Genomic DNA, 25,799 nt, shown 5'->3' with positions numbered 1-25,799 from the left:
GCTATGTCCCCGTGCTGCAGTTCTCTGTCTTATCTAGATCATTTGCAATTGAATGGAATAGATCCCTTTTGGACAAAGTGGATTCACCTGCTGCTGCAGTGACCACAGGTGTGATAACATCTAGAATTGGCATCTGGTGCGATCTCTCCGCTTCCACTCCAAAGAAAGTTACCTGTTTATTCCTATCATGCATTGGTTTTTGGGGTTTTCTTTGAGTAATGATGATCTCTTTAGTAGTCTGTTGGCGCCCTCTCCTGGAGGAATAGTTTGCTTGCTCTTGGACATTCTAAAAGAGAGGTCATGATAGACATTGAGCTTCTGAGCTCAATTGGGGACAGTCATGGGTGATGAATGTTTGCAACCTACTGCGAAGCCTCATACCGCAATATAAGGAACGTCAAATACTAAGAAAGGGCGGCCTATGAAAGAATTACTACTTTCAATAAGTACACTTAAACGGCTAATTGGGAATAGAAAAACTGTAAAAAGCCCTCTGAGAAAGCCCCCCTCTAACCTTTGATAGTAAGCTTTTCTGTAGTCTGCCTGTTGATGTATTTTCCGTTTGAACTGTGCACAACATGAAGAGACGGAACACTGGCGGCTTGTCACAATGCCCCCCGATGACATCACAATAGCGCTGCTGCCTAGAAAACAAGCTGCGCAGAAGAAGTTGTTCTTTGGGTGGGAGGGTGGGCTAGTGGAAGGAGGGGGCAATCTCTTTTTTTCCCGGGTGGTAGGGGGATGACAGGAGAAGGGAAGCGGGTGGTGAGAAAGGTACAGAGGGCAGGGTTTGGGGGCTGGGAAGGAAAGGGAAAAGATTAGGGTTTGGGGATGATGAAAGGGCTTTCTACGGGTAAGGATGGCAAAGGGTGGCAGTGACGGAAAGTCAGGCAACCTGTCCTGTCCGTCTTTTTGTATCGTGAATTGGAAAGACTGCAAGGGGGAGGGGAGTTGCTTGCGCCCTAAAGGAGGAGTTATTCAGATTCATTGCAGTGGGCGGCGGCTGCAAAACGCACCATTCTTCTTGTTTTGGCTCTGCAAAGCAGCCTTTTCAAGGGTTGGCTTGGGTGACAAAATGTCTTGTGTAGGCATGGGTTTGTCTCCCTCTCGCTCTCTCTCCCTAAGATGTGTCCGGCATAGGCCAGGGTGCCACTCGAGGCCCAAACCAATTCTGGTTATCGCTTCTCGGCCTTTTGGCTAAGATCAAGTGTAGTATCTGTTCTTATCAGTTTAATATCTGATACGTCCCCTATCTGGGGACCATATATTAAATGGATTTTTAGAACAGGGAGATGGAAAAAGAGCTTGCTCTGTCCACTCCACGCATTGGCCTGGTATTGCAGTACCTCCAGGAACGGTGCACCCCTTCTTAACCCAGTTTCCAAAAGCAGAACTCAATTCACCTGATTCATATTAGCCCGATTTAATGAATTGGAAGAAAGCATACGTCTTCATATGCACCTCAATTTGGCCCATTCACTTTTCACACTTCCTCCTTTTGTTTTTTATCTTTCACACTTTTGACTTTCTTTATTCATCCAAATAGCAAACTCATCACCACTCAACCTGACCAACTCGGCTATGTCCCCGTGCTGCAGTTCTCTGTCTTATCTAGATCATTTGCAATTGAATGGAATAGATCCCTTTTGGACAAAGTGGATTCACCTGCTGCTGCAGTGACCACAGGTGTGATAACATCTAGAATTGGCATCTGGTGCGATCTCTCCGCTTCCACTCCAAAGAAAGTTACCTGTTTATTCCTATCATGCATTGGTTTTTGGGGTTTTCTTTGAGTAATGATGATCTCTTTAGTAGTCTGTTGGCGCCCTCTCCTGGAGGAATAGTTTGCTTGCTCTTGGACATTCTAAAAGAGAGGTCATGATAGACATTGAGCTTCTGAGCTCAATTGGGGACAGTCATGGGTGATGAATGTTTGCAACCTACTGCGAAGCCTCATACCGCAATATAAGGAACGTCAAATACTAAGAAAGGGCGGCCTATGAAAGAATTACTACTTTCAATAAGTACACTTAAACGGCTAATTGGGAATAGAAAAACTGTAAAAAGCCCTCTGAGAAAGCCCCCCTCTAACCTTTGATAGTAAGCTTTTCTGTAGTCTGCCTGTTGATGTATTTTCCGTTTGAACTGTGCACAACATGAAGAGACGGAACACTGGCGGCTTGTCACAATGCCCCCCGATGACATCACAATAGCGCTGCTGCCTAGAAAACAAGCTGCGCAGAAGAAGTTGTTCTTTGGGTGGGAGGGTGGGCTAGTGGAAGGAGGGGGCAATCTCTTTTTTTCCCGGGTGGTAGGGGGATGACAGGAGAAGGGAAGCGGGTGGTGAGAAAGGTACAGAGGGCAGGGTTTGGGGGCTGGGAAGGAAAGGGAAAAGATTAGGGTTTGGGGATGATGAAAGGGCTTTCTACGGGTAAGGATGGCAAAGGGTGGCAGTGACGGAAAGTCAGGCAACCTGTCCTGTCCGTCTTTTTGTATCGTGAATTGGAAAGACTGCAAGGGGGAGGGGAGTTGCTTGCGCCCTAAAGGAGGAGTTATTCAGATTCATTGCAGTGGGCGGCGGCTGCAAAACGCACCATTCTTCTTGTTTTGGCTCTGCAAAGCAGCCTTTTCAAGGGTTGGCTTGGGTGACAAAATGTCTTGTGTAGGCGTGGGTTTGTCTCCCTCTCGCTCTCTCTCCCTAAGATGTGTCCGGCATAGGCCAGGGTGCCACTCGAGGCCCAAACCAATTCTGGTTATCGCTTCTCGGCCTTTTGGCTAAGATCAAGTGTAGTATCTGTTCTTATCAGTTTAATATCTGATACGTCCCCTATCTGGGGACCATATATTAAATGGATTTTTAGAACAGGGAGATGGAAAAAGAGCTTGCTCTGTCCACTCCACGCATTGACCTGGTATTGCAGTACCTCCAGGAACGGTGCACCCCTTCTTAACCCAGTTTCCAAAAGCAGAACTCAATTCACCTGATTCATATTAGCCCGATTTAATGAATTGGAAGAAAGCATACGTCTTCATATGCACCTCAATTTGGCCCATTCACTTTTCACACTTCCTCCTTTTGTTTTTTATCTTTCACACTTTTGACTTTCTTTATTCATCCAAATAGCAAACTCATCACCACTCAACCTGACCAACTCGGCTATGTCCCCGTGCTGCAGTTCTCTGTCTTATCTAGATCATTTGCAATTGAATGGAATAGATCCCTTTTGGACAAAGTGGATTCACCTGCTGCTGCAGTGACCACAGGTGTGATAACATCTAGAATTGGCATCTGGTGCGATCTCTCCGCTTCCACTCCAAAGAAAGTTACCTGTTTATTCCTATCATGCATTGGTTTTTGGGGTTTTCTTTGAGTAATGATGATCTCTTTAGTAGTCTGTTGGCGCCCTCTCCTGGAGGAATAGTTTGCTTGCTCTTGGACATTCTAAAAGAGAGGTCATGATAGACATTGAGCTTCTGAGCTCAATTGGGGACAGTCATGGGTGATGAATGTTTGCAACCTACTGCGAAGCCTCATACCGCAATATAAGGAACGTCAAATACTAAGAAAGGGCGGCCTATGAAAGAATTACTACTTTCAATAAGTACACTTAAACGGCTAATTGGGAATAGAAAAACTGTAAAAAGCCCTCTGAGAAAGCCCCCCTCTAACCTTTGATAGTAAGCTTTTCTGTAGTCTGCCTGTTGATGTATTTTCCGTTTGAACTGTGCACAACATGAAGAGACGGAACACTGGCGGCTTGTCACAATGCCCCCCGATGACATCACAATAGCGCTGCTGCCTAGAAAACAAGCTGCGCAGAAGAAGTTGTTCTTTGGGTGGGAGGGTGGGCTAGTGGAAGGAGGGGGCAATCTCTTTTTTTCCCGGGTGGTAGGGGGATGACAGGAGAAGGGAAGCGGGTGGTGAGAAAGGTACAGAGGGCAGGGTTTGGGGGCTGGGAAGGAAAGGGAAAAGATTAGGGTTTGGGGATGATGAAAGGGCTTTCTACGGGTAAGGATGGCAAAGGGTGGCAGTGACGGAAAGTCAGGCAACCTGTCCTGTCCGTCTTTTTGTATCGTGAATTGGAAAGACTGCAAGGGGGAGGGGAGTTGCTTGCGCCCTAAAGGAGGAGTTATTCAGATTCATTGCAGTGGGCGGCGGCTGCAAAACGCACCATTCTTCTTGTTTTGGCTCTGCAAAGCAGCCTTTTCAAGGGTTGGCTTGGGTGACAAAATGTCTTGTGTAGGCGTGGGTTTGTCTCCCTCTCGCTCTCTCTCCCTAAGATGTGTCCGGCATAGGCCAGGGTGCCACTCGAGGCCCAAACCAATTCTGGTTATCGCTTCTCGGCCTTTTGGCTAAGATCAAGTGTAGTATCTGTTCTTATCAGTTTAATATCTGATACGTCCCCTATCTGGGGACCATATATTAAATGGATTTTTAGAACAGGGAGATGGAAAAAGAGCTTGCTCTGTCCACTCCACGCATTGACCTGGTATTGCAGTACCTCCAGGAACGGTGCACCCCTTCTTAACCCAGTTTCCAAAAGCAGAACTCAATTCACCTGATTCATATTAGCCCGATTTAATGAATTGGAAGAAAGCATACGTCTTCATATGCACCTCAATTTGGCCCATTCACTTTTCACACTTCCTCCTTTTGTTTTTTATCTTTCACACTTTTGACTTTCTTTATTCATCCAAATAGCAAACTCATCACCACTCAACCTGACCAACTCGGCTATGTCCCCGTGCTGCAGTTCTCTGTCTTATCTAGATCATTTGCAATTGAATGGAATAGATCCCTTTTGGACAAAGTGGATTCACCTGCTGCTGCAGTGACCACAGGTGTGATAACATCTAGAATTGGCATCTGGTGCGATCTCTCCGCTTCCACTCCAAAGAAAGTTACCTGTTTATTCCTATCATGCATTGGTTTTTGGGGTTTTCTTTGAGTAATGATGATCTCTTTAGTAGTCTGTTGGCGCCCTCTCCTGGAGGAATAGTTTGCTTGCTCTTGGACATTCTAAAAGAGAGGTCATGATAGACATTGAGCTTCTGAGCTCAATTGGGGACAGTCATGGGTGATGAATGTTTGCAACCTACTGCGAAGCCTCATACCGCAATATAAGGAACGTCAAATACTAAGAAAGGGCGGCCTATGAAAGAATTACTACTTTCAATAAGTACACTTAAACGGCTAATTGGGAATAGAAAAACTGTAAAAAGCCCTCTGAGAAAGCCCCCCTCTAACCTTTGATAGTAAGCTTTTCTGTAGTCTGCCTGTTGATGTATTTTCCGTTTGAACTGTGCACAACATGAAGAGACGGAACACTGGCGGCTTGTCACAATGCCCCCCGATGACATCACAATAGCGCTGCTGCCTAGAAAACAAGCTGCGCAGAAGAAGTTGTTCTTTGGGTGGGAGGGTGGGCTAGTGGAAGGAGGGGGCAATCTCTTTTTTTCCCGGGTGGTAGGGGGATGACAGGAGAAGGGAAGCGGGTGGTGAGAAAGGTACAGAGGGCAGGGTTTGGGGGCTGGGAAGGAAAGGGAAAAGATTAGGGTTTGGGGATGATGAAAGGGCTTTCTACGGGTAAGGATGGCAAAGGGTGGCAGTGACGGAAAGTCAGGCAACCTGTCCTGTCCGTCTTTTTGTATCGTGAATTGGAAAGACTGCAAGGGGGAGGGGAGTTGCTTGCGCCCTAAAGGAGGAGTTATTCAGATTCATTGCAGTGGGCGGCGGCTGCAAAACGCACCATTCTTCTTGTTTTGGCTCTGCAAAGCAGCCTTTTCAAGGGTTGGCTTGGGTGACAAAATGTCTTGTGTAGGCGTGGGTTTGTCTCCCTCTCGCTCTCTCTCCCTAAGATGTGTCCGGCATAGGCCAGGGTGCCACTCGAGGCCCAAACCAATTCTGGTTATCGCTTCTCGGCCTTTTGGCTAAGATCAAGTGTAGTGTTGTTCGAAGAGGTGGTTTAAGCTCCAGGCCACCTTAGTACAATGATACAATGCACACTGGAAGGTTGCGCTTGCTAGTACTCTGGGTGGATAGTATATTCATCAAGAGGAAAACATGGCCCTACCAGGATCGAGGCTATTAGACTGAGTAAGGGTGGGGGGCTATGGTACAACGTGCCCCAGGACTGACGACCCTGGAGTGAGTCTGAGCTTGCTGGCTTGGGACCCCGGCAAGTCTTGGGCTCTGTAGCACACCGTACCTTGCCTTTTCATACTTTTTGAGCATATTACCCTATCCTGGCCTTCTGGCTAGGAAGGGAAATTTTTATAATCCCGGTCGGAGGTCTGGTCAGCTTTGGGCTGAGAAACTAACACCCGGTTGGAGGTCCGGGTCAGCTTCGGCTGAGAAACCAACACCCGGTTGGAGGTCTGGGTCAGCTTCGGCTGAGAAACCAACACCCGGTTGGAGGTCCGGTTAGCCTTGGGCTGAGAAACCAACACCGGTTGACGGTCCGGGCAGTTTCGGCTGCGAAACCAACAACTAGTAGCTCTCTACTCCACTTGGGTAAGATGCCTGGGTGGACGCTGGGAGCAACAACAAGGCTCAACCAGGCTTCGGCTTGGGGGAGCACCGAAGATCCCTGACCCTCGCTGTGGCCTTCTGGCTCGGAGGGACGGGGTTGATTTTTGGGGATCCTCTTCTCACGGAGGGGTCCACACGAATCCTAGCCTTTGCACTGTTTTTGGTGTGACTTCGGTCATGCATTTTTGCGGTGCTTTGGAAAGCTTCATTAAATCAAAATCTGTTCTTATCAGTTTAATATCTGATACGTCCCCTATCTGGGGACCATATATTAAATGGATTTTTAGAACAGGGAGATGGAAAAAGAGCTTGCTCTGTCCACTCCACGCATTGACCTGGTATTGCAGTACCTCCAGGAACGGTGCACCCCTTCTTAACCCAGTTTCCAAAAGCAGAACTCAATTCACCTGATTCATATTAGCCCGATTTAATGAATTGGAAGAAAGCATACGTCTTCATATGCACCTCAATTTGGCCCATTCACTTTTCACACTTCCTCCTTTTGTTTTTTATCTTTCACACTTTTGACTTTCTTTATTCATCCAAATAGCAAACTCATCACCACTCAACCTGACCAACTCGGCTATGTCCCCGTGCTGCAGTTCTCTGTCTTATCTAGATCATTTGCAATTGAATGGAATAGATCCCTTTTGGACAAAGTGGATTCACCTGCTGCTGCAGTGACCACAGGTGTGATAACATCTAGAATTGGCATCTGGTGCGATCTCTCCGCTTCCACTCCAAAGAAAGTTACCTGTTTATTCCTATCATGCATTGGTTTTTGGGGTTTTCTTTGAGTAATGATGATCTCTTTAGTAGTCTGTTGGCGCCCTCTCCTGGAGGAATAGTTTGCTTGCTCTTGGACATTCTAAAAGAGAGGTCATGATAGACATTGAGCTTCTGAGCTCAATTGGGGACAGTCATGGGTGATGAATGTTTGCAACCTACTGCGAAGCCTCATACCGCAATATAAGGAACGTCAAATACTAAGAAAGGGCGGCCTATGAAAGAATTACTACTTTCAATAAGTACACTTAAACGGCTAATTGGGAATAGAAAAACTGTAAAAAGCCCTCTGAGAAAGCCCCCCTCTAACCTTTGATAGTAAGCTTTTCTGTAGTCTGCCTGTTGATGTATTTTCCGTTTGAACTGTGCACAACATGAAGAGACGGAACACTGGCGGCTTGTCACAATGCCCCCCGATGACATCACAATAGCGCTGCTGCCTAGAAAACAAGCTGCGCAGAAGAAGTTGTTCTTTGGGTGGGAGGGTGGGCTAGTGGAAGGAGGGGGCAATCTCTTTTTTTCCCGGGTGGTAGGGGGATGACAGGAGAAGGGAAGCGGGTGGTGAGAAAGGTACAGAGGGCAGGGTTTGGGGGCTGGGAAGGAAAGGGAAAAGATTAGGGTTTGGGGATGATGAAAGGGCTTTCTACGGGTAAGGATGGCAAAGGGTGGCAGTGACGGAAAGTCAGGCAACCTGTCCTGTCCGTCTTTTTGTATCGTGAATTGGAAAGACTGCAAGGGGGAGGGGAGTTGCTTGCGCCCTAAAGGAGGAGTTATTCAGATTCATTGCAGTGGGCGGCGGCTGCAAAACGCACCATTCTTCTTGTTTTGGCTCTGCAAAGCAGCCTTTTCAAGGGTTGGCTTGGGTGACAAAATGTCTTGTGTAGGCGTGGGTTTGTCTCCCTCTCGCTCTCTCTCCCTAAGATGTGTCCGGCATAGGCCAGGGTGCCACTCGAGGCCCAAACCAATTCTGGTTATCGCTTCTCGGCCTTTTGGCTAAGATCAAGTGTAGTATCTGTTCTTATCAGTTTAATATCTGATACGTCCCCTATCTGGGGACCATATATTAAATGGATTTTTAGAACAGGGAGATGGAAAAAGAGCTTGCTCTGTCCACTCCACGCATTGACCTGGTATTGCAGTACCTCCAGGAACGGTGCACCCCTTCTTAACCCAGTTTCCAAAAGCAGAACTCAATTCACCTGATTCATATTAGCCCGATTTAATGAATTGGAAGAAAGCATACGTCTTCATATGCACCTCAATTTGGCCCATTCACTTTTCACACTTCCTCCTTTTGTTTTTTATCTTTCACACTTTTGACTTTCTTTATTCATCCAAATAGCAAACTCATCACCACTCAACCTGACCAACTCGGCTATGTCCCCGTGCTGCAGTTCTCTGTCTTATCTAGATCATTTGCAATTGAATGGAATAGATCCCTTTTGGACAAAGTGGATTCACCTGCTGCTGCAGTGACCACAGGTGTGATAACATCTAGAATTGGCATCTGGTGCGATCTCTCCGCTTCCACTCCAAAGAAAGTTACCTGTTTATTCCTATCATGCATTGGTTTTTGGGGTTTTCTTTGAGTAATGATGATCTCTTTAGTAGTCTGTTGGCGCCCTCTCCTGGAGGAATAGTTTGCTTGCTCTTGGACATTCTAAAAGAGAGGTCATGATAGACATTGAGCTTCTGAGCTCAATTGGGGACAGTCATGGGTGATGAATGTTTGCAACCTACTGCGAAGCCTCATACCGCAATATAAGGAACGTCAAATACTAAGAAAGGGCGGCCTATGAAAGAATTACTACTTTCAATAAGTACACTTAAACGGCTAATTGGGAATAGAAAAACTGTAAAAAGCCCTCTGAGAAAGCCCCCCTCTAACCTTTGATAGTAAGCTTTTCTGTAGTCTGCCTGTTGATGTATTTTCCGTTTGAACTGTGCACAACATGAAGAGACGGAACACTGGCGGCTTGTCACAATGCCCCCCGATGACATCACAATAGCGCTGCTGCCTAGAAAACAAGCTGCGCAGAAGAAGTTGTTCTTTGGGTGGGAGGGTGGGCTAGTGGAAGGAGGGGGCAATCTCTTTTTTTCCCGGGTGGTAGGGGGATGACAGGAGAAGGGAAGCGGGTGGTGAGAAAGGTACAGAGGGCAGGGTTTGGGGGCTGGGAAGGAAAGGGAAAAGATTAGGGTTTGGGGATGATGAAAGGGCTTTCTACGGGTAAGGATGGCAAAGGGTGGCAGTGACGGAAAGTCAGGCAACCTGTCCTGTCCGTCTTTTTGTATCGTGAATTGGAAAGACTGCAAGGGGGAGGGGAGTTGCTTGCGCCCTAAAGGAGGAGTTATTCAGATTCATTGCAGTGGGCGGCGGCTGCAAAACGCACCATTCTTCTTGTTTTGGCTCTGCAAAGCAGCCTTTTCAAGGGTTGGCTTGGGTGACAAAATGTCTTGTGTAGGCGTGGGTTTGTCTCCCTCTCGCTCTCTCTCCCTAAGATGTGTCCGGCATAGGCCAGGGTGCCACTCGAGGCCCAAACCAATTCTGGTTATCGCTTCTCGGCCTTTTGGCTAAGATCAAGTGTAGTATCTGTTCTTATCAGTTTAATATCTGATACGTCCCCTATCTGGGGACCATATATTAAATGGATTTTTAGAACAGGGAGATGGAAAAAGAGCTTGCTCTGTCCACTCCACGCATTGACCTGGTATTGCAGTACCTCCAGGAACGGTGCACCCCTTCTTAACCCAGTTTCCAAAAGCAGAACTCAATTCACCTGATTCATATTAGCCCGATTTAATGAATTGGAAGAAAGCATACGTCTTCATATGCACCTCAATTTGGCCCATTCACTTTTCACACTTCCTCCTTTTGTTTTTTATCTTTCACACTTTTGACTTTCTTTATTCATCCAAATAGCAAACTCATCACCACTCAACCTGACCAACTCGGCTATGTCCCCGTGCTGCAGTTCTCTGTCTTATCTAGATCATTTGCAATTGAATGGAATAGATCCCTTTTGGACAAAGTGGATTCACCTGCTGCTGCAGTGACCACAGGTGTGATAACATCTAGAATTGGCATCTGGTGCGATCTCTCCGCTTCCACTCCAAAGAAAGTTACCTGTTTATTCCTATCATGCATTGGTTTTTGGGGTTTTCTTTGAGTAATGATGATCTCTTTAGTAGTCTGTTGGCGCCCTCTCCTGGAGGAATAGTTTGCTTGCTCTTGGACATTCTAAAAGAGAGGTCATGATAGACATTGAGCTTCTGAGCTCAATTGGGGACAGTCATGGGTGATGAATGTTTGCAACCTACTGCGAAGCCTCATACCGCAATATAAGGAACGTCAAATACTAAGAAAGGGCGGCCTATGAAAGAATTACTACTTTCAATAAGTACACTTAAACGGCTAATTGGGAATAGAAAAACTGTAAAAAGCCCTCTGAGAAAGCCCCCCTCTAACCTTTGATAGTAAGCTTTTCTGTAGTCTGCCTGTTGATGTATTTTCCGTTTGAACTGTGCACAACATGAAGAGACGGAACACTGGCGGCTTGTCACAATGCCCCCCGATGACATCACAATAGCGCTGCTGCCTAGAAAACAAGCTGCGCAGAAGAAGTTGTTCTTTGGGTGGGAGGGTGGGCTAGTGGAAGGAGGGGGCAATCTCTTTTTTTCCCGGGTGGTAGGGGGATGACAGGAGAAGGGAAGCGGGTGGTGAGAAAGGTACAGAGGGCAGGGTTTGGGGGCTGGGAAGGAAAGGGAAAAGATTAGGGTTTGGGGATGATGAAAGGGCTTTCTACGGGTAAGGATGGCAAAGGGTGGCAGTGACGGAAAGTCAGGCAACCTGTCCTGTCCGTCTTTTTGTATCGTGAATTGGAAAGACTGCAAGGGGGAGGGGAGTTGCTTGCGCCCTAAAGGAGGAGTTATTCAGATTCATTGCAGTGGGCGGCGGCTGCAAAACGCACCATTCTTCTTGTTTTGGCTCTGCAAAGCAGCCTTTTCAAGGGTTGGCTTGGGTGACAAAATGTCTTGTGTAGGCGTGGGTTTGTCTCCCTCTCGCTCTCTCTCCCTAAGATGTGTCCGGCATAGGCCAGGGTGCCACTCGAGGCCCAAACCAATTCTGGTTATCGCTTCTCGGCCTTTTGGCTAAGATCAAGTGTAGTATCTGTTCTTATCAGTTTAATATCTGATACGTCCCCTATCTGGGGACCATATATTAAATGGATTTTTAGAACAGGGAGATGGAAAAAGAGCTTGCTCTGTCCACTCCACGCATTGACCTGGTATTGCAGTACCTCCAGGAACGGTGCACCCCTTCTTAACCCAGTTTCCAAAAGCAGAACTCAATTCACCTGATTCATATTAGCCCGATTTAATGAATTGGAAGAAAGCATACGTCTTCATATGCACCTCAATTTGGCCCATTCACTTTTCACACTTCCTCCTTTTGTTTTTTATCTTTCACACTTTTGACTTTCTTTATTCATCCAAATAGCAAACTCATCACCACTCAACCTGACCAACTCGGCTATGTCCCCGTGCTGCAGTTCTCTGTCTTATCTAGATCATTTGCAATTGAATGGAATAGATCCCTTTTGGACAAAGTGGATTCACCTGCTGCTGCAGTGACCACAGGTGTGATAACATCTAGAATTGGCATCTGGTGCGATCTCTCCGCTTCCACTCCAAAGAAAGTTACCTGTTTATTCCTATCATGCATTGGTTTTTGGGGTTTTCTTTGAGTAATGATGATCTCTTTAGTAGTCTGTTGGCGCCCTCTCCTGGAGGAATAGTTTGCTTGCTCTTGGACATTCTAAAAGAGAGGTCATGATAGACATTGAGCTTCTGAGCTCAATTGGGGACAGTCATGGGTGATGAATGTTTGCAACCTACTGCGAAGCCTCATACCGCAATATAAGGAACGTCAAATACTAAGAAAGGGCGGCCTATGAAAGAATTACTACTTTCAATAAGTACACTTAAACGGCTAATTGGGAATAGAAAAACTGTAAAAAGCCCTCTGAGAAAGCCCCCCTCTAACCTTTGATAGTAAGCTTTTCTGTAGTCTGCCTGTTGATGTATTTTCCGTTTGAACTGTGCACAACATGAAGAGACGGAACACTGGCGGCTTGTCACAATGCCCCCCGATGACATCACAATAGCGCTGCTGCCTAGAAAACAAGCTGCGCAGAAGAAGTTGTTCTTTGGGTGGGAGGGTGGGCTAGTGGAAGGAGGGGGCAATCTCTTTTTTTCCCGGGTGGTAGGGGGATGACAGGAGAAGGGAAGCGGGTGGTGAGAAAGGTACAGAGGGCAGGGTTTGGGGGCTGGGAAGGAAAGGGAAAAGATTAGGGTTTGGGGATGATGAAAGGGCTTTCTACGGGTAAGGATGGCAAAGGGTGGCAGTGACGGAAAGTCAGGCAACCTGTCCTGTCCGTCTTTTTGTATCGTGAATTGGAAAGACTGCAAGGGGGAGGGGAGTTGCTTGCGCCCTAAAGGAGGAGTTATTCAGATTCATTGCAGTGGGCGGCGGCTGCAAAACGCACCATTCTTCTTGTTTTGGCTCTGCAAAGCAGCCTTTTCAAGGGTTGGCTTGGGTGACAAAATGTCTTGTGTAGGCGTGGGTTTGTCTCCCTCTCGCTCTCTCTCCCTAAGATGTGTCCGGCATAGGCCAGGGTGCCACTCGAGGCCCAAACCAATTCTGGTTATCGCTTCTCGGCCTTTTGGCTAAGATCAAGTGTAGTATCTGTTCTTATCAGTTTAATATCTGATACGTCCCCTATCTGGGGACCATATATTAAATGGATTTTTAGAACAGGGAGATGGAAAAAGAGCTTGCTCTGTCCACTCCACGCATTGACCTGGTATTGCAGTACCTCCAGGAACGGTGCACCCCTTCTTAACCCAGTTTCCAAAAGCAGAACTCAATTCACCTGATTCATATTAGCCCGATTTAATGAATTGGAAGAAAGCATACGTCTTCATATGCACCTCAATTTGGCCCATTCACTTTTCACACTTCCTCCTTTTGTTTTTTATCTTTCACACTTTTGACTTTCTTTATTCATCCAAATAGCAAACTCATCACCACTCAACCTGACCAACTCGGCTATGTCCCCGTGCTGCAGTTCTCTGTCTTATCTAGATCATTTGCAATTGAATGGAATAGATCCCTTTTGGACAAAGTGGATTCACCTGCTGCTGCAGTGACCACAGGTGTGATAACATCTAGAATTGGCATCTGGTGCGATCTCTCCGCTTCCACTCCAAAGAAAGTTACCTGTTTATTCCTATCATGCATTGGTTTTTGGGGTTTTCTTTGAGTAATGATGATCTCTTTAGTAGTCTGTTGGCGCCCTCTCCTGGAGGAATAGTTTGCTTGCTCTTGGACATTCTAAAAGAGAGGTCATGATAGACATTGAGCTTCTGAGCTCAATTGGGGACAGTCATGGGTGATGAATGTTTGCAACCTACTGCGAAGCCTCATACCGCAATATAAGGAACGTCAAATACTAAGAAAGGGCGGCCTATGAAAGAATTACTACTTTCAATAAGTACACTTAAACGGCTAATTGGGAATAGAAAAACTGTAAAAAGCCCTCTGAGAAAGCCCCCCTCTAACCTTTGATAGTAAGCTTTTCTGTAGTCTGCCTGTTGATGTATTTTCCGTTTGAACTGTGCACAACATGAAGAGACGGAACACTGGCGGCTTGTCACAATGCCCCCCGATGACATCACAATAGCGCTGCTGCCTAGAAAACAAGCTGCGCAGAAGAAGTTGTTCTTTGGGTGGGAGGGTGGGCTAGTGGAAGGAGGGGGCAATCTCTTTTTTTCCCGGGTGGTAGGGGGATGACAGGAGAAGGGAAGCGGGTGGTGAGAAAGGTACAGAGGGCAGGGTTTGGGGGCTGGGAAGGAAAGGGAAAAGATTAGGGTTTGGGGATGATGAAAGGGCTTTCTACGGGTAAGGATGGCAAAGGGTGGCAGTGACGGAAAGTCAGGCAACCTGTCCTGTCCGTCTTTTTGTATCGTGAATTGGAAAGACTGCAAGGGGGAGGGGAGTTGCTTGCGCCCTAAAGGAGGAGTTATTCAGATTCATTGCAGTGGGCGGCGGCTGCAAAACGCACCATTCTTCTTGTTTTGGCTCTGCAAAGCAGCCTTTTCAAGGGTTGGCTTGGGTGACAAAATGTCTTGTGTAGGCGTGGGTTTGTCTCCCTCTCGCTCTCTCTCCCTAAGATGTGTCCGGCATAGGCCAGGGTGCCACTCGAGGCCCAAACCAATTCTGGTTATCGCTTCTCGGCCTTTTGGCTAAGATCAAGTGTAGTATCTGTTCTTATCAGTTTAATATCTGATACGTCCCCTATCTGGGGACCATATATTAAATGGATTTTTAGAACAGGGAGATGGAAAAAGAGCTTGCTCTGTCCACTCCACGCATTGACCTGGTATTGCAGTACCTCCAGGAACGGTGCACCCCTTCTTAACCCAGTTTCCAAAAGCAGAACTCAATTCACCTGATTCATATTAGCCCGATTTAATGAATTGGAAGAAAGCATACGTCTTCATATGCACCTCAATTTGGCCCATTCACTTTTCACACTTCCTCCTTTTGTTTTTTATCTTTCACACTTTTGACTTTCTTTATTCATCCAAATAGCAAACTCATCACCACTCAACCTGACCAACTCGGCTATGTCCCCGTGCTGCAGTTCTCTGTCTTATCTAGATCATTTGCAATTGAATGGAATAGATCCCTTTTGGACAAAGTGGATTCACCTGCTGCTGCAGTGACCACAGGTGTGATAACATCTAGAATTGGCATCTGGTGCGATCTCTCCGCTTCCACTCCAAAGAAAGTTACCTGTTTATTCCTATCATGCATTGGTTTTTGGGGTTTTCTTTGAGTAATGATGATCTCTTTAGTAGTCTGTTGGCGCCCTCTCCTGGAGGAATAGTTTGCTTGCTCTTGGACATTCTAAAAGAGAGGTCATGATAGACATTGAGCTTCTGAGCTCAATTGGGGACAGTCATGGGTGATGAATGTTTGCAACCTACTGCGAAGCCTCATACCGCAATATAAGGAACGTCAAATACTAAGAAAGGGCGGCCTATGAAAGAATTACTACTTTCAATAAGTACACTTAAACGGCTAATTGGGAATAGAAAAACTGTAAAAAGCCCTCTGAGAAAGCCCCCCTCTAACCTTTGATAGTAAGCTTTTCTGTAGTCTGCCTGTTGATGTATTTTCCGTTTGAACTGTGCACAACATGAAGAGACGGAACACTGGCGGCTTGTCACAATGCCCCCCGATGACATCACAATAGCGCTGCTGCCTAGAAAACAAGCTGCGCAGAAGAAGTTGTTCTTTGGGTGGGAGGGTGGGCTAGTGGAAGGAGGGGGCAATCTCTTTTTTTCCCGGGTGGTAGGGGGATGACAGGAGAAGGGAAGCGGGTGGTGAGAAAGGTACAGAGGGCAGGGTTTGGGGGCTGGGAAGGAAAGGGAAAAGATTAGGGTTTGGGGATGATGAAAGGGCTTTCTACGGGTAAGGATGGCAAAGGGTGGCAGTGACGGAAAGTCAGGCAACCTGTCCTGTCCGTCTTTTTGTATCGTGAATTGGAAAGACTGCAAGGGGGAGGGGAGTTGCTTGCGCCCTAAAGGAGGAGTTATTCAGATTCATTGCAGTGGGCGGCGGCTGCAAAACGCACCATTCTTCTTGTTTTGGCTCTGCAAAGCAGCCTTTTCAAGGGTTGGCTTGGGTGACAAAATGTCTTGTGTAGGCGTGGGTTTGTCTCCCTCTCGCTCTCTCTCCCTAAGATGTGTCCGGCATAGGCCAGGGTGCCACTCGAGGCCCAAACCAATTCTGGTTATCGCTTCTCGGCCTTTTGGCTAAGATCAAGTGTAGTATCTGTTCTTATCAGTTTAATATCTGATACGTCCCCTATCTGGGGACCATATATTAAATGGATTTTTAGAACAGGGAGATGGAAAAAGAGCTTGCTCTGTCCACTCCACGCATTGACCTGGTATTGCAGTACCTCCAGGAACGGTGCACCCCTTCTTAACCCAGTTTCCAAAAGCAGAACTCAATTCACCTGATTCATATTAGCCCGATTTAATGAATTGGAAGAAAGCATACGTCTTCATATGCACCTCAATTTGGCCCATTCACTTTTCACACTTCCTCCTTTTGTTTTTTATCTTTCACACTTTTGACTTTCTTTATTCATCCAAATAGCAAACTCATCACCACTCAACCTGACCAACTCGGCTATGTCCCCGTGCTGCAGTTCTCTGTCTTATCTAGATCATTTGCAATTGAATGGAATAGATCCCTTTTGGACAAAGTGGATTCACCTGCTGCTGCAGTGACCACAGGTGTGATAACATCTAGAATTGGCATCTGGTGCGATCTCTCCGCTTCCACTCCAAAGAAAGTTACCTGTTTATTCCTATCATGCATTGGTTTTTGGGGTTTTCTTTGAGTAATGATGATCTCTTTAGTAGTCTGTTGGCGCCCTCTCCTGGAGGAATAGTTTGCTTGCTCTTGGACATTCTAAAAGAGAGGTCATGATAGACATTGAGCTTCTGAGCTCAATTGGGGACAGTCATGGGTGATGAATGTTTGCAACCTACTGCGAAGCCTCATACCGCAATATAAGGAACGTCAAATACTAAGAAAGGGCGGCCTATGAAAGAATTACTACTTTCAATAAGTACACTTAAACGGCTAATTGGGAATAGAAAAACTGTAAAAAGCCCTCTGAGAAAGCCCCCCTCTAACCTTTGATAGTAAGCTTTTCTGTAGTCTGCCTGTTGATGTATTTTCCGTTTGAACTGTGCACAACATGAAGAGACGGAACACTGGCGGCTTGTCACAATGCCCCCCGATGACATCACAATAGCGCTGCTGCCTAGAAAACAAGCTGCGCAGAAGAAGTTGTTCTTTGGGTGGGAGGGTGGGCTAGTGGAAGGAGGGGGCAATCTCTTTTTTTCCCGGGTGGTAGGGGGATGACAGGAGAAGGGAAGCGGGTGGTGAGAAAGGTACAGAGGGCAGGGTTTGGGGGCTGGGAAGGAAAGGGAAAAGATTAGGGTTTGGGGATGATGAAAGGGCTTTCTACGGGTAAGGATGGCAAAGGGTGGCAGTGACGGAAAGTCAGGCAACCTGTCCTGTCCGTCTTTTTGTATCGTGAATTGGAAAGACTGCAAGGGGGAGGGGAGTTGCTTGCGCCCTAAAGGAGGAGTTATTCAGATTCATTGCAGTGGGCGGCGGCTGCAAAACGCACCATTCTTCTTGTTTTGGCTCTGCAAAGCAGCCTTTTCAAGGGTTGGCTTGGGTGACAAAATGTCTTGTGTAGGCGTGGGTTTGTCTCCCTCTCGCTCTCTCTCCCTAAGATGTGTCCGGCATAGGCCAGGGTGCCACTCGAGGCCCAAACCAATTCTGGTTATCGCTTCTCGGCCTTTTGGCTAAGATCAAGTGTAGTATCTGTTCTTATCAGTTTAATATCTGATACGTCCCCTATCTGGGGACCATATATTAAATGGATTTTTAGAACAGGGAGATGGAAAAAGAGCTTGCTCTGTCCACTCCACGCATTGACCTGGTATTGCAGTACCTCCAGGAACGGTGCACCCCTTCTTAACCCAGTTTCCAAAAGCAGAACTCAATTCACCTGATTCATATTAGCCCGATTTAATGAATTGGAAGAAAGCATACGTCTTCATATGCACCTCAATTTGGCCCATTCACTTTTCACACTTCCTCCTTTTGTTTTTTATCTTTCACACTTTTGACTTTCTTTATTCATCCAAATAGCAAACTCATCACCACTCAACCTGACCAACTCGGCTATGTCCCCGTGCTGCAGTTCTCTGTCTTATCTAGATCATTTGCAATTGAATGGAATAGATCCCTTTTGGACAAAGTGGATTCACCTGCTGCTGCAGTGACCACAGGTGTGATAACATCTAGAATTGGCATCTGGTGCGATCTCTCCGCTTCCACTCCAAAGAAAGTTACCTGTTTATTCCTATCATGCATTGGTTTTTGGGGTTTTCTTTGAGTAATGATGATCTCTTTAGTAGTCTGTTGGCGCCCTCTCCTGGAGGAATAGTTTGCTTGCTCTTGGACATTCTAAAAGAGAGGTCATGATAGACATTGAGCTTCTGAGCTCAATTGGGGACAGTCATGGGTGATGAATGTTTGCAACCTACTGCGAAGCCTCATACCGCAATATAAGGAACGTCAAATACTAAGAAAGGGCGGCCTATGAAAGAATTACTACTTTCAATAAGTACACTTAAACGGCTAATTGGGAATAGAAAAACTGTAAAAAGCCCTCTGAGAAAGCCCCCCTCTAACCTTTGATAGTAAGCTTTTCTGTAGTCTGCCTGTTGATGTATTTTCCGTTTGAACTGTGCACAACATGAAGAGACGGAACACTGGCGGCTTGTCACAATGCCCCCCGATGACATCACAATAGCGCTGCTGCCTAGAAAACAAGCTGCGCAGAAGAAGTTGTTCTTTGGGTGGGAGGGTGGGCTAGTGGAAGGAGGGGGCAATCTCTTTTTTTCCCGGGTGGTAGGGGGATGACAGGAGAAGGGAAGCGGGTGGTGAGAAAGGTACAGAGGGCAGGGTTTGGGGGCTGGGAAGGAAAGGGAAAAGATTAGGGTTTGGGGATGATGAAAGGGCTTTCTACGGGTAAGGATGGCAAAGGGTGGCAGTGACGGAAAGTCAGGCAACCTGTCCTGTCCGTCTTTTTGTATCGTGAATTGGAAAGACTGCAAGGGGGAGGGGAGTTGCTTGCGCCCTAAAGGAGGAGTTATTCAGATTCATTGCAGTGGGCGGCGGCTGCAAAACGCACCATTCTTCTTGTTTTGGCTCTGCAAAGCAGCCTTTTCAAGGGTTGGCTTGGGTGACAAAATGTCTTGTGTAGTCGTGGGTTTGTCTCCCTCTCGCTCTCTCTCCCTAAGATGTGTCCGGCATAGGCCAGGGTGCCACTCGAGGCCCAAACCAATTCTGGTTATCGCTTCTCGGCCTTTTGGCTAAGATCAAGTGTAGTATCTGTGAGGCTCGGCAGATGCAATGCACACTGGAAGGTTGCGCTTGCTAGTACTCTTGATGTATAGTATATTCATCTAGAGGAAAACATGGCCCTACCAGGATCGAGGCTATTAGACTGAGTAAGTGTGGGGGCTATGGTGCAATGTGCCCCAGGACTGACGACCCTGGAGTGAGTCTGAGCTTGCTGGCTTGGGACCCCGGCGAGCCTTGGGCTCTGTAGCACACCGTACCTTGCCCTTTCATACTTTCTGAGCATATTGCTCTATCCCGGCCTTCTGGCTAGGAAGGGAAATTTTTATAATCATGGTCGGAGGTCCGTTCAGCTTTGGGCTGAGAAACCAACACCCGGTTGGAGGTCCGGGTCAGCTTCGGCTGAGAAACCAACACCCGGTTGGAGGTCTGGGTCAGCTTCGGCTGAGAAACCAACACCCGGTTGGAGGTCCGGGTCAGCTTCGGCTGAGAAACCAACACCCGGTTGGAGGTCCGGTTAGCCTTGGGCTGAGAAACCAACACCGGTTGATGGTCCGGGCAGTTTCGGCTGCGAAACCAACAACTAGTAGCTCTCTACTCCACTTGGGTAAGATGCCTGGGTGGACGCTGGGAGCAACGACAAGGCTCAACCAGGCTTCGGCTTGGGGGAGCACCGAAGATCCCTGACCCTTGCTGTGGCCTTCTGGCTCGGAGGGACGGGGTTGATTTTTGGGGACCCTCTCCTCACGGAGGGGTCCACACGAATCCTAGCCTTTGCACTGTTTTTGGTGTGACTTCGGTCATGCATTTTTTGCGGTGCTTTGGAAAGCTTCATTAAATCAAAAAATCTGTTCTTATCAGTTTAATATCTGATACGTCCCCTATCTGGGGACCATATATTAAATGGATTTTTAGAACAGGGAGATGGAAAAAGAGCTTGCTCTGTCCACTCCACGCATTGACCTGGTATTGCAGTACCTCCAGGAACGGTGCACCCCTTCTTAACCCAGTTTCCAAAAGCAGAACTCAATTCACCTGATTCATATTAGCCCGATTTAATGAATTGGAAGAAAGCATACGTCTTCATATGCACCTCAATTTGGCCCATTCACTTTTCACACTTCCTCCTTTTGTTTTTTATCTTTCACACTTTTGACTTTCTTTATTCATCCAAATAGCAAACTCATCACCACTCAACCTGACCAACTCGGCTATGTCCCCGTGCTGCAGTTCTCTGTCTTATCTAGATCATTTGCAATTGAATGGAATAGATCCCTTTTGGACAAAGTGGATTCACCTGCTGCTGCAGTGACCACAGGTGTGATAACATCTAGAATTGGCATCTGGTGCGATCTCTCCGCTTCCACTCCAAAGAAAGTTACCTGTTTATTCCTATCATGCATTGGTTTTTGGGGTTTTCTTTGAGTAATGATGATCTCTTTAGTAGTCTGTTGGCGCCCTCTCCTGGAGGAATAGTTTGCTTGCTCTTGGACATTCTAAAAGAGAGGTCATGATAGACATTGAGCTTCTGAGCTCAATTGGGGACAGTCATGGGTGATGAATGTTTGCAACCTACTGCGAAGCCTCATACCGCAATATAAGGAACGTCAAATACTAAGAAAGGGCGGCCTATGAAAGAATTACTACTTTCAATAAGTACACTTAAACGGCTAATTGGGAATAGAAAAACTGTAAAAAGCCCTCTGAGAAAGCCCCCCTCTAACCTTTGATAGTAAGCTTTTCTGTAGTCTGCCTGTTGATGTATTTTCCGTTTGAACTGTGCACAACATGAAGAGACGGAACACTGGCGGCTTGTCACAATGCCCCCCGATGACATCACAATAGCGCTGCTGCCTAGAAAACAAGCTGCGCAGAAGAAGTTGTTCTTTGGGTGGGAGGGTGGGCTAGTGGAAGGAGGGGGCAATCTCTTTTTTTCCCGGGTGGTAGGGGGATGACAGGAGAAGGGAAGCGGGTGGTGAGAAAGGTACAGAGGGCAGGGTTTGGGGGCTGGGAAGGAAAGGGAAAAGATTAGGGTTTGGGGATGATGAAAGGGCTTTCTACGGGTAAGGATGGCAAAGGGTGGCAGTGACGGAAAGTCAGGCAACCTGTCCTGTCCGTCTTTTTGTATCGTGAATTGGAAAGACTGCAAGGGGGAGGGGAGTTGCTTGCGCCCTAAAGGAGGAGTTATTCAGATTCATTGCAGTGGGCGGCGGCTGCAAAACGCACCATTCTTCTTGTTTTGGCTCTGCAAAGCAGCCTTTTCAAGGGTTGGCTTGGGTGACAAAATGTCTTGTGTAGGCGTGGGTTTGTCTCCCTCTCGCTCTCTCTCCCTAAGATGTGTCCGGCATAGGCCAGGGTGCCACTCGAGGCCCAAACCAATTCTGGTTATCGCTTCTCGGCCTTTTGGCTAAGATCAAGTGTAGTATCTGTTCTTATCAGTTTAATATCTGATACGTCCCCTATCTGGGGACCATATATTAAATGGATTTTTAGAACAGGGAGATGGAAAAAGAGCTTGCTCTGTCCACTCCACGCATTGACCTGGTATTGCAGTACCTCCAGGAACGGTGCACCCCTTCTTAACCCAGTTTCCAAAAGCAGAACTCAATTCACCTGATTCATATTAGCCCGATTTAATGAATTGGAAGAAAGCATACGTCTTCATATGCACCTCAATTTGGCCCATTCACTTTTCACACTTCCTCCTTTTGTTTTTTATCTTTCACACTTTTGACTTTCTTTATTCATCCAAATAGCAAACTCATCACCACTCAACCTGACCAACTCGGCTATGTCCCCGTGCTGCAGTTCTCTGTCTTATCTAGATCATTTGCAATTGAATGGAATAGATCCCTTTTGGACAAAGTGGATTCACCTGCTGCTGCAGTGACCACAGGTGTGATAACATCTAGAATTGGCATCTGGTGCGATCTCTCCGCTTCCACTCCAAAGAAAGTTACCTGTTTATTCCTATCATGCATTGGTTTTTGGGGTTTTCTTTGAGTAATGATGATCTCTTTAGTAGTCTGTTGGCGCCCTCTCCTGGAGGAATAGTTTGCTTGCTCTTGGACATTCTAAAAGAGAGGTCATGATAGACATTGAGCTTCTGAGCTCAATTGGGGACAGTCATGGGTGATGAATGTTTGCAACCTACTGCGAAGCCTCATACCGCAATATAAGGAACGTCAAATACTAAGAAAGGGCGGCCTATGAAAGAATTACTACTTTCAATAAGTACACTTAAACGGCTAATTGGGAATAGAAAAACTGTAAAAAGCCCTCTGAGAAAGCCCCCCTCTAACCTTTGATAGTAAGCTTTTCTGTAGTCTGCCTGTTGATGTATTTTCCGTTTGAACTGTGCACAACATGAAGAGACGGAACACTGGCGGCTTGTCACAATGCCCCCCGATGACATCACAATAGCGCTGCTGCCTAGAAAACAAGCTGCGCAGAAGAAGTTGTTCTTTGGGTGGGAGGGTGGGCTAGTGGAAGGAGGGGGCAATCTCTTTTTTTCCCGGGTGGTAGGGGGATGACAGGAGAAGGGAAGCGGGTGGTGAGAAAGGTACAGAGGGCAGGGTTTGGGGGCTGGGAAGGAAAGGGAAAAGATTAGGGTTTGGGGATGATGAAAGGGCTTTCTACGGGTAAGGATGGCAAAGGGTGGCAGTGACGGAAAGTCAGGCAACCTGTCCTGTCCGTCTTTTTGTATCGTGAATTGGAAAGACTGCAAGGGGGAGGGGAGTTGCTTGCGCCCTAAAGGAGGAGTTATTCAGATTCATTGCAGTGGGCGGCGGCTGCAAAACGCACCATTCTTCTTGTTTTGGCTCTGCAAAGCAGCCTTTTCAAGGGTTGGCTTGGGTGACAAAATGTCTTGTGTAGGCGTGGGTTTGTCTCCCTCTCGCTCTCTCTCCCTAAGATGTGTCCGGCATAGGCCAGGGTGCCACTCGAGGCCCAAACCAATTCTGGTTATCGCTTCTCGGCCTTTTGGCTAAGATCAAGTGTAGTATCTGTTCTTATCAGTTTAATATCTGATACGTCCCCTATCTGGGGACCATATATTAAATGGATTTTTAGAACAGGGAGATGGAAAAAGAGCTTGCTCTGTCCACTCCACGCATTGACCTGGTATTGCAGTACCTCCAGGAACGGTGCACCCCTTCTTAACCCAGTTTCCAAAAGCAGAACTCAATTCACCTGATTCATATTAGCCCGATTTAATGAATTGGAAGAAAGCATACGTCTTCATATGCACCTCAATTTGGCCCATTCACTTTTCACACTTCCTCCTTTTGTTTTTTATCTTTCACACTTTTGACTTTCTTTATTCATCCAAATAGCAAACTCATCACCACTCAACCTGACCAACTCGGCTATGTCCCCGTGCTGCAGTTCTCTGTCTTATCTAGATCATTTGCAATTGAATGGAATAGATCCCTTTTGGACAAAGTGGATTCACCTGCTGCTGCAGTGACCACAGGTGTGATAACATCTAGAATTGGCATCTGGTGCGATCTCTCCGCTTCCACTCCAAAGAAAGTTACCTGTTTATTCCTATCATGCATTGGTTTTTGGGGTTTTCTTTGAGTAATGATGATCTCTTTAGTAGTCTGTTGGCGCCCTCTCCTGGAGGAATAGTTTGCTTGCTCTTGGACATTCTAAAAGAGAGGTCATGATAGACATTGAGCTTCTGAGCTCAATTGGGGACAGTCATGGGTGATGAATGTTTGCAACCTACTGCGAAGCCTCATACCGCAATATAAGGAACGTCAAATACTAAGAAAGGGCGGCCTATGAAAGAATTACTACTTTCAATAAGTACACTTAAACGGCTAATTGGGAATAGAAAAACTGTAAAAAGCCCTCTGAGAAAGCCCCCCTCTAACCTTTGATAGTAAGCTTTTCTGTAGTCTGCCTGTTGATGTATTTTCCGTTTGAACTGTGCACAACATGAAGAGACGGAACACTGGCGGCTTGTCACAATGCCCCCCGATGACATCACAATAGCGCTGCTGCCTAGAAAACAAGCTGCGCAGAAGAAGTTGTTCTTTGGGTGGGAGGGTGGGCTAGTGGAAGGAGGGGGCAATCTCTTTTTTTCCCGGGTGGTAGGGGGATGACAGGAGAAGGGAAGCGGGTGGTGAGAAAGGTACAGAGGGCAGGGTTTGGGGGCTGGGAAGGAAAGGGAAAAGATTAGGGTTTGGGGATGATGAAAGGGCTTTCTACGGGTAAGGATGGCAAAGGGTGGCAGTGACGGAAAGTCAGGCAACCTGTCCTGTCCGTCTTTTTGTATCGTGAATTGGAAAGACTGCAAGGGGGAGGGGAGTTGCTTGCGCCCTAAAGGAGGAGTTATTCAGATTCATTGCAGTGGGCGGCGGCTGCAAAACGCACCATTCTTCTTGTTTTGGCTCTGCAAAGCAGCCTTTTCAAGGGTTGGCTTGGGTGACAAAATGTCTTGTGTAGGCGTGGGTTTGTCTCCCTCTCGCTCTCTCTCCCTAAGATGTGTCCGGCATAGGCCAGGGTGCCACTCGAGGCCCAAACCAATTCTGGTTATCGCTTCTCGGCCTTTTGGCTAAGATCAAGTGTAGTATCTGTTCTTATCAGTTTAATATCTGATACGTCCCCTATCTGGGGACCATATATTAAATGGATTTTTAGAACAGGGAGATGGAAAAAGAGCTTGCTCTGTCCACTCCACGCATTGACCTGGTATTGCAGTACCTCCAGGAACGGTGCACCCCTTCTTAACCCAGTTTCCAAAAGCAGAACTCAATTCACCTGATTCATATTAGCCCGATTTAATGAATTGGAAGAAAGCATACGTCTTCATATGCACCTCAATTTGGCCCATTCACTTTTCACACTTCCTCCTTTTGTTTTTTATCTTTCACACTTTTGACTTTCTTTATTCATCCAAATAGCAAACTCATCACCACTCAACCTGACCAACTCGGCTATGTCCCCGTGCTGCAGTTCTCTGTCTTATCTAGATCATTTGCAATTGAATGGAATAGATCCCTTTTGGACAAAGTGGATTCACCTGCTGCTGCAGTGACCACAGGTGTGATAACATCTAGAATTGGCATCTGGTGCGATCTCTCCGCTTCCACTCCAAAGAAAGTTACCTGTTTATTCCTATCATGCATTGGTTTTTGGGGTTTTCTTTGAGTAATGATGATCTCTTTAGTAGTCTGTTGGCGCCCTCTCCTGGAGGAATAGTTTGCTTGCTCTTGGACATTCTAAAAGAGAGGTCATGATAGACATTGAGCTTCTGAGCTCAATTGGGGACAGTCATGGGTGATGAATGTTTGCAACCTACTGCGAAGCCTCATACCGCAATATAAGGAACGTCAAATACTAAGAAAGGGCGGCCTATGAAAGAATTACTACTTTCAATAAGTACACTTAAACGGCTAATTGGGAATAGAAAAACTGTAAAAAGCCCTCTGAGAAAGCCCCCCT

At 46.7% G+C, this 25,799-nt stretch overlaps 15 non-coding genes and 1 pseudogene across 15 annotated transcripts; all 16 read left to right on the top strand.

Moving 5' to 3' along the window:
- Nucleotides 1–1,177: 1,177 nt before the first annotated feature.
- On the top strand, nt 1,178–1,368 carry LOC142285927 (U2 spliceosomal RNA). Its single transcript, XR_012747220.1, has one exon. It is a non-coding gene; the product is annotated as a U2 spliceosomal RNA (small nuclear RNA).
- A 1,387-nt stretch (nt 1,369–2,755) lies between these two features.
- On the top strand, nt 2,756–2,946 carry LOC142285973 (U2 spliceosomal RNA). The gene has a single exon (XR_012747254.1). It is a non-coding gene; the product is annotated as a U2 spliceosomal RNA (small nuclear RNA).
- Nucleotides 2,947–4,333: 1,387 nt separating this feature from the next.
- Nucleotides 4,334–4,524, top strand: LOC142285972 (U2 spliceosomal RNA). Its single transcript, XR_012747253.1, has one exon. It is a non-coding gene; the product is annotated as a U2 spliceosomal RNA (small nuclear RNA).
- A 2,185-nt stretch (nt 4,525–6,709) lies between these two features.
- LOC142285939 (U2 spliceosomal RNA) lies at nt 6,710–6,904 on the top strand. Its single transcript, XR_012747229.1, has one exon. It is a non-coding gene; the product is annotated as a U2 spliceosomal RNA (small nuclear RNA).
- Nucleotides 6,905–8,291: 1,387 nt separating this feature from the next.
- On the top strand, nt 8,292–8,482 carry LOC142285971 (U2 spliceosomal RNA). The gene has a single exon (XR_012747252.1). It is a non-coding gene; the product is annotated as a U2 spliceosomal RNA (small nuclear RNA).
- A 1,387-nt stretch (nt 8,483–9,869) lies between these two features.
- LOC142285970 (U2 spliceosomal RNA) lies at nt 9,870–10,060 on the top strand. Its single transcript, XR_012747251.1, has one exon. It is a non-coding gene; the product is annotated as a U2 spliceosomal RNA (small nuclear RNA).
- Nucleotides 10,061–11,447: 1,387 nt separating this feature from the next.
- On the top strand, nt 11,448–11,638 carry LOC142285969 (U2 spliceosomal RNA). The gene has a single exon (XR_012747250.1). It is a non-coding gene; the product is annotated as a U2 spliceosomal RNA (small nuclear RNA).
- Nucleotides 11,639–13,025: 1,387 nt separating this feature from the next.
- LOC142285968 (U2 spliceosomal RNA) lies at nt 13,026–13,216 on the top strand. The gene has a single exon (XR_012747249.1). It is a non-coding gene; the product is annotated as a U2 spliceosomal RNA (small nuclear RNA).
- A 1,387-nt stretch (nt 13,217–14,603) lies between these two features.
- Nucleotides 14,604–14,794, top strand: LOC142285967 (U2 spliceosomal RNA). The gene has a single exon (XR_012747248.1). It is a non-coding gene; the product is annotated as a U2 spliceosomal RNA (small nuclear RNA).
- Nucleotides 14,795–16,181: 1,387 nt separating this feature from the next.
- LOC142285964 (U2 spliceosomal RNA) lies at nt 16,182–16,372 on the top strand. Its single transcript, XR_012747246.1, has one exon. It is a non-coding gene; the product is annotated as a U2 spliceosomal RNA (small nuclear RNA).
- A 1,387-nt stretch (nt 16,373–17,759) lies between these two features.
- LOC142285963 (U2 spliceosomal RNA) lies at nt 17,760–17,950 on the top strand. Its single transcript, XR_012747245.1, has one exon. It is a non-coding gene; the product is annotated as a U2 spliceosomal RNA (small nuclear RNA).
- Nucleotides 17,951–19,337: 1,387 nt separating this feature from the next.
- On the top strand, nt 19,338–19,464 carry LOC142285955 (U2 spliceosomal RNA; annotated as a pseudogene).
- Nucleotides 19,465–20,148: 684 nt separating this feature from the next.
- LOC142285945 (U2 spliceosomal RNA) lies at nt 20,149–20,346 on the top strand. Its single transcript, XR_012747235.1, has one exon. It is a non-coding gene; the product is annotated as a U2 spliceosomal RNA (small nuclear RNA).
- Nucleotides 20,347–21,733: 1,387 nt separating this feature from the next.
- Nucleotides 21,734–21,924, top strand: LOC142285962 (U2 spliceosomal RNA). Its single transcript, XR_012747244.1, has one exon. It is a non-coding gene; the product is annotated as a U2 spliceosomal RNA (small nuclear RNA).
- A 1,387-nt stretch (nt 21,925–23,311) lies between these two features.
- Nucleotides 23,312–23,502, top strand: LOC142285961 (U2 spliceosomal RNA). Its single transcript, XR_012747243.1, has one exon. It is a non-coding gene; the product is annotated as a U2 spliceosomal RNA (small nuclear RNA).
- Nucleotides 23,503–24,889: 1,387 nt separating this feature from the next.
- On the top strand, nt 24,890–25,080 carry LOC142285960 (U2 spliceosomal RNA). Its single transcript, XR_012747242.1, has one exon. It is a non-coding gene; the product is annotated as a U2 spliceosomal RNA (small nuclear RNA).
- Nucleotides 25,081–25,799: the final 719 nt, after the last annotated feature.

This window comes from Anomaloglossus baeobatrachus, unplaced genomic scaffold, assembly GCF_048569485.1.
Source record: "Anomaloglossus baeobatrachus isolate aAnoBae1 unplaced genomic scaffold, aAnoBae1.hap1 Scaffold_636, whole genome shotgun sequence".
Classification (NCBI taxonomy): Eukaryota; Metazoa; Chordata; class Amphibia; order Anura; family Aromobatidae; genus Anomaloglossus; species Anomaloglossus baeobatrachus.
The sequence above is the reverse complement of the archived record's forward strand: the minus strand, read 5'-3'. Positions and strand labels throughout refer to the sequence as shown.